The sequence below is a fragment of the Benincasa hispida genome, chromosome 2, assembly GCF_027475165.1.
Source record: "Benincasa hispida cultivar pf3 chromosome 2, pf3_genome.v1.1, whole genome shotgun sequence".
Taxonomy (NCBI): domain Eukaryota; kingdom Viridiplantae; phylum Streptophyta; class Magnoliopsida; order Cucurbitales; family Cucurbitaceae; genus Benincasa; species Benincasa hispida.
Genome location: NC_143479.1, coordinates 33,000,209 through 33,007,246, shown reverse-complemented (window position 1 = coordinate 33,007,246; position 7,038 = coordinate 33,000,209).

Genomic DNA, 7,038 nt, shown 5'->3' with positions numbered 1-7,038 from the left:
AAAGATGGCCATCATGCACCTTTGGAACGTGCTTGGCACATTGCAGAGGCTAAACGGCATGTAGCGGAAAGAAAATGTCCTATATGGGCAGGTGAATGTGGTCTTGTCTGGATCTTCTGGAGCTATCATAATTTGATTCTAGCCGGAATAACCATCGAGGAAGCAGTATAATTCATTCCCTGCTAGTCGGTCTAGCATTTGATCAATGAATGGTAGAGGGAAATGATCTTTCTTTGTGGTCGCATTTAGCTTGCAGTATCCATGCATATGCACCATCCAGTGATGGTCCTTTGTGGTATTAATTCGTTGTTTTCATTCGGGACTACCATCATTCCGCCCTTCTTCGACACACACTGCACGGGGCTGACCCACGTGCTATCTGCTATGGGATAGATAATGCCCGCATCTAGCCATTTAATGATCTACTTCTTGACGACCTTCTTCATCGTAGGGTTGAGTTTGCATTGATGTTCAATTGTTGCTTTGTGGTCATCTTCAAGACGAATGCGGTGCATGCAGTATGCAGGGTTAATTCCTCTAATGTCGGCGAGGGTCCAGCCAATTGCTCACACATGCTTCCTTAAAATGCTCATCAGCGCATTCTCCTAGTCTTCGTTGAGCGCAGAGGAAATGATAACTGGCAGCTTCTCATTCTGCCCCAAAAATGCGTACTTTAAATGGGTTGGTAGGGTCTTCAATTCAAGTGTTGGTGGCTCCACTAGGGAAGGTTGCATTGTTTTTCTTTCTTCTTTTTCTATTGGCTATTCTTCTTGCTTTGTGATCATTTCTTATTCCTTACTTGTTGTTGTTGTGATAGCATTACAGGCAACAACGGATGCGCTGACATCTTCTTCTTCATTCTCTTCATCAAACTTTTCTTCTTCAATTGAATTCTGATCATCATCAGAGTCATGCAAGTCTTCTTCATCCGGAAACTTCATGAAACGAATTATGTTAAACTTGAGCTTCTGTCCATTGATACTCAAAGTGATTTCTCCTTTATGCACATCAATTTGAGCACGATCCGTTGATAGAAAAGGTCACCCCAGAATGATGGGCACATCTTTGTCGGCCTCATAGTCCAAAATGATGAAGTCAGCTGGTAGGATAAATTTGTCAATGGTTATCAGCACATCCTTTACCTTTTCCTCTGGATACACTAGAGATCTATCGGCCAGTTAGAGAGTCACTGTTGTGGGCACAAGTTGCCCCACGTTCAGCTGTCTAAAGATTGAAAGAGGCATCAAATTTATGCTGGCTCCCAGGTCACACAGGGCTTGCCCGATGTACAGTCCTCCTATGGTGGAATGGTAAAGCTCCCAGGATCGCTCATCTTCAGTGGAATTATTGATTTGGAACTTTGCGTTAATGCCACCGTGGCAAATTTTCCAGCTCATCTCTTCTTAGTTACCATATCCTTCAGAAACTTTGCATAGGCGGGCATTTCCTCAATCGCTTCACTGAAAGGAATGTTAACATGTAATTGCTCTAACATAGATAAGAAGCATTGGTACTGTACCTCTTCGTTCTTTTTCTTCCTTAGTCTCTGCGGGAAAGGGGGTAACTGAACTTTCACAGTTCTCGTTTCAGTTGGCTTCAAGGTTGATGCAACCTCCGGTTCTACTGCTTCTTCTTCTTTTTCTTCTTCTTGCGTCACCGCAATCTCAGGTTTAGCCGCAATGGAAGTTGTTCGACTAAGTTCCTTCTTTTCTTCCTCCACAGTTTTCCCACTTCACAATGTCACAACCTGACATTGCTCATCTGATCCCCACGGGTTGCGTGGAAGTTCAGTTGAACTTGGCAGAGCCCCTTGCGGTCTACTCTTTAGCTCACTTGCAATTTGGCTCATCTATAATTCTAAATTGTGGATGGACGTAGCCTGACTCTGAAGCGCCATTTCGTTTTTCTCTATGTATTGCTTCAGTAGGCTTTACAAAGAAGAGGATTGCGGTGGTTGTGAGCTACTTGTTTGATTGCTCGTTTAACCATTATTGCGTGGGAAGAATCCTGGTGGCCCTTCTTTCTGGGCCACAGGTTGGAAATTCTGTTGTTGATTCTTCTAAGCAAAATTTGGGTGGTTCCTCCACCCGGGGTTGTAGGTATTCAAAAAAGGGTTATTTTTTTTTTTTACAAAGTATACAATTTGTGGATTTTGCAGGCAATCTTCCATCGCATGCCCATCACCGTAAGTCACACACCTTGCGGTGTTTTGACTAATTGTGTTGATTTGCCTGTTTTGCGGTGTTGGGCTGCTGATCGCAATTCCTTGTATTAGGAATCATTACGGTCATCTGATTTTGTAGTGAAGCAATAACACCATTATTTGCATCATTGTCTTTGAGTCTCAATCTCTAGTCACTCTCTCTCCAATCTTCATAGTTCTTAGAGATGTGATCCAAGATATTCTTCGTCTCGTCATACGTTTTATCAAGTAGACCTCCAGAGGCTGCCGCATTGGCAGCGGTCTGTGAAGGGAGATTTAAACCATGATAGAAAATCTCTATTTAAAGGCAGTCTGGCAACTCATTGTGTGGACAGTCCCAGACCAACCTCTTAAACCTCGCCCAGGCATCGCTGAGTGATTCGTCCATGTCTTGTTCAAAATTTGTGATCAGTTTCCATCGTCTGGCATTCTCAGTAGGTGGAAAGTATTTCTTCATAAACTTATCCATGACCTGTTCCCAAAAAGTGATCTCTCCCAGCTCAAGAGAATACGCTCATTTTCTAGCCTGATCACAGAGAGAAAATGGGAATAACGTTAGTCGAACTTCTTCGGCAGAGATGTTCGGGAACACAAAAGTATTGCAGATTTCAATAAAGCTTTGGAGGTGGGCGTGCGGGTCCTTGCCACGCCTTCTTCCGAATTGTCTTGCAGTATGGATCATCTGCAGCATCATCGGCTTCATTTCGAATCGGCTTCTATCGAGGGCAGACCTCATGATTCCTGGAGAGAAATCATAGAGGTTTGGTGATGCATAGTCCCTAATGGGTCTATTGCGATCGTTTGCCAATAGAATTGGATTCGCCATGACATTGTTATCATTTGGTGCTCCATTTCTAGGCTGCTCCGCCATCTCTTCTTTATCTGACTGTAGTTACTGTTGGTGGTCTCTCAATCTCCTTCTAAATGTCCTCTCAATCTCCGGGTCGTAATTTGTCAGAGTTTGAGAGTCTACAAAGAAATCAGAAAAATTACCGTTAGCAAACTATTTTACAGAAGTCCTCGACAACGACGCCAAAAACTTGATGGCTTATTTTTATGAAGTGGAAATGTGGATAGTATGCGATGGTGAAATTGCGTTGTGCACTCAAGTTTCCCAGTGGAATCTAAGTGTAAATTCCTCTGAGTTTCTAGGTAAGTTCAGGGTCGAACACAGGGACTTGTGAAAATAGATTGCGTTGGTAATTTTTATGAAATCCTTCCAGTAACCAGATAAATAAATAAATTGTGGGTTGTTATTGGTTGCATTGATAAATAAATAAATAAATAAACAAATGTGACGGAATTTGAAAAGTGTTGATAAACGGGAAATGCGATGAGTATATGATGAACGAGTTGAGAAAAGTTTCGACTAACACTTCCTAGGATGCGTTCATGCTATGTGATCATGCAACATGCATACAACATTAAACCACCTCTCAGTGCAAATGCCATGGCTTCTAAGGTTAGAACGCGTGCGATATATGCGCTAAGTCTATAGGACCTATACATAAGCCTCTATTCTTATTCGAAATGACACACACACAAATAAGGCGACCACATAATATCATTTCCATCTCTAGGATGCATGCGATGTAGGTTGACAAACAGAGCTTATCTCTAAGTCCCTATCTCCTGTTTATTCAGTTCTAATCTTGCTCTCTTGTGTCCAGATTCTAACGTAGCTCTCTCGAGTCATTAGGTTCTTTTTTTGACTCTCTCTCGAGTAGCTTTAAAGGGTATTTAGCACAAAATAAAACAAGACAATCGCAAGCAATGAACTTCCTAGGTCATGTTAGCTTAGTTCTTCTCAACCCATTTGACTAGTTTAGATACTCATGCATGCTAAGAGAGTGAACAGATGTAGAAATAGAACTTCCATTTATAAATATGAAGATGGAGTACAAAATAACAATGCAAGTATAGAATAAAGGGCCTGGAAGCAATCTTTTGCTGCCCAGACTTTTACATTGATTTCTACTCGTGCTCAAAAGATAATCTCGCTCTCGCGAGAGTGGGCCCACTCTTTGCTTCTTCGCCTTAAGGTTCTCTCTCGAGTTGCCTTGAGTGATCTTCGACATCACCACTCTTATCTTGCTCCACCTTAAAATGAAAGGAAAACTATGCACAAAGACGAGCAAACTGAAGTATGAAATCTCTAACTGCTGAACTCGTGAACTGGTTAACCTTTTTCTGAAGAATGCTCTTGGTATTTATAGAGCATCCATGGTGAAAGGTGGCTTCTCTCTCATGTTGTACAGATGGGACGACTTTAATTCCTGACTGATGCGCCGAATAATTGTCACCGAAAAGCTGAATGTACTTGTGATCGTTATCGACTGTTAACTTAATTCGGATTCGACTGTTATCAGCTTTTTATTTCATCGCAATTTATTAGCCTTTCACCCAGATGCGCTGTCACACCCCCTCCCTAGCCTTAGCCCCCAAGACTTGGAAGGGAGCGTGAGGGTACACTAGTAGTATTCTAAGATAATATTTAAATTCAGCGTTTCCCCCTTATCTATTAAAGACTTCAACATGTTTACAACACTCTATCTAACTTTAATACACATAGTTCTATTGCCTATATTCTTTATTACATGATCTGAGCCGTGCCCTGAGAATTTACCAAGTCCTAGTGTGTTGGTGATTAGTAGACTCCTTCCTGAACATTTCGCTTTGCTACCTGGGGGGGTTGAGGATATAAGAAAACATTTTGAAGAGTGTGAGCTACTAAGCTCAGTGAGTGGTGCTTTTAAAAAAATAATCACTTTACGAAACATATTTTTGGGAAATCAATCACATAATCACAATTCCAGTATAATTTATGCATGATCATGTGTATATTCATTCAATCATCATCCTCCAGTTCCATGCTATACGTGGCATGCTCATATCATGGACACATTATTAATCATAACAACTTTTTATGGAAACTTTCCTATAACCCTCTTTTCCCCCCAATGTGCACATCGATAATTCTTTTCCCGCTAGTCATGCTTAGGTAACTTGACTATATTTCCCACCGGTCGTCACTGACTATTATTTCCCACCGACCGAGGCTGACTATATTTTCCTGCCAATCACCTTTTATTAAGCATGCTAACTTATGTAATCTGGGTATAATCTCAGTTTCCATAGCAATTTCACAAACAATATCATGGCAACAGCATAATCATCATAAGCATGCATTTGGCACTTACATATGCATTTATCCATATATTAACGCATAAAACTAAGTAAACACTCACCATTAGCAAGTTTTTCCACTAAAATCACCTTGAGAATACCTTCTTAAGAATTCCTCCATATCAATGGAAATTCCTCAATTAATATTTGTTATATCAATAAATAATGTCAAACTAGCCAAAATACTATTATATAATGAAAATGCCAGCTAACCCTACTCAATTTTAGCCAAAATCCCAAAATTAGCCTCTTTAGAGGTTATTTGGACCGTGGTAGGCAGCTAGGCGTTGAGCAGTAGGCAGGGTGGGTATGTTGTGCCACATAGGGGGTTGACGCATTGGGCGTGCGTTGGGCGTTGAGCATGCGTCACACGGGGGAGGAAAGGCCAGGTGCATTGGGCTAGCATGCGGGATGCATCGAGCGGGGCGCGGACGGGCAGACGCAGCGCTGCAGGGCGTGCGCACAGAGTGTGGGCTGGCTGTGCGTCCGGCTGACTCAATGCCTCACCAACGCAAGCTTTGTTTCTTTTGATCTCCAATCAACTTGGCAGCCTAATAACTCAAACGTAACTCTCTAAATATGCTCTCAACAGAGGTTTTAGGTGATGGTATGAATAAATTCCTCTTGCCCAACCCCTCTATTTATAGCCATTCCAAACTCATCCCCTTGTGACAACTCAATTCCCATTTGTCTCACTTTGGAGCTACCAACACATAGTCTACTCAGCCTAGCCTTGAGTTGTTCTCATCTCAGCTTGCCAGCCAAAATCTCTTTTTTTGCATGAAATCTCCTTCACCCACCTCTTGCTTGGGGTGATAAGACTTCAATTGCATGAAATCTGCTTTATCCACCTTCTACCAGACTTTGTGTGATCCTCCTTTTGCCACTTAAATCATTTAAATACTTAACATATTTCTCTATTTAAATTGTCTAAGACTTATGCTCGTATACCATTGGCATTTTCCCTTGAAGTTTTCCATCAATTAGGCTTACCTTTTATCCTTAATGCATAGCAACTCACCTTTCCTTCATCAAAGTCCTACTTAGCCATCACATGAGTCGGCCATCACCAATGCATAGGGTGGCCACTCACCCTCGATGCATGGCTTGCTAGGTGTGCTTGCTCGACCTACTAAGCATGGACGCACGGTGCTGGCCATCGATGCATGGGCGTGCTGCTTAGGTGCTTGTGCGCTTGGCCGCATAGGCATGCTCGGCCGTGTGGGCGTGCTTCGCCGCATGGGCGTGCGTTTGGCATAACGCATCGACGCATGGCTGCTCGGCAGACTCAGAAGTGCCTCGACGGATAGGATGGCTTGCCTGCTTGCCCATTTGACGCATAGGTAGAGCGCTCGGCATACACCATCAATGCATGGGCTACGCGATTGACGCACGGCCTGTGCACTTGTCCTTGATGCATGGGCTGTGTGCTTAGCGTATGGCCTGTGCGCTTGGCTTCAACGCATGGCCTGCACGACTAGCATGCTCACTTCAACGCATGCTTCCTGCTCGTGTCCGCATGGCTCATGTATGCCTTTGTGTTGGTTGTATGCAACCCTTAGCCATTTTTTTCAAGTCTTCTTGCTTCCATCCTCCATGCATTCTTGCGTCCAACATGTTTTAAGCCCTTCATAGGCGTTTGGACTTTT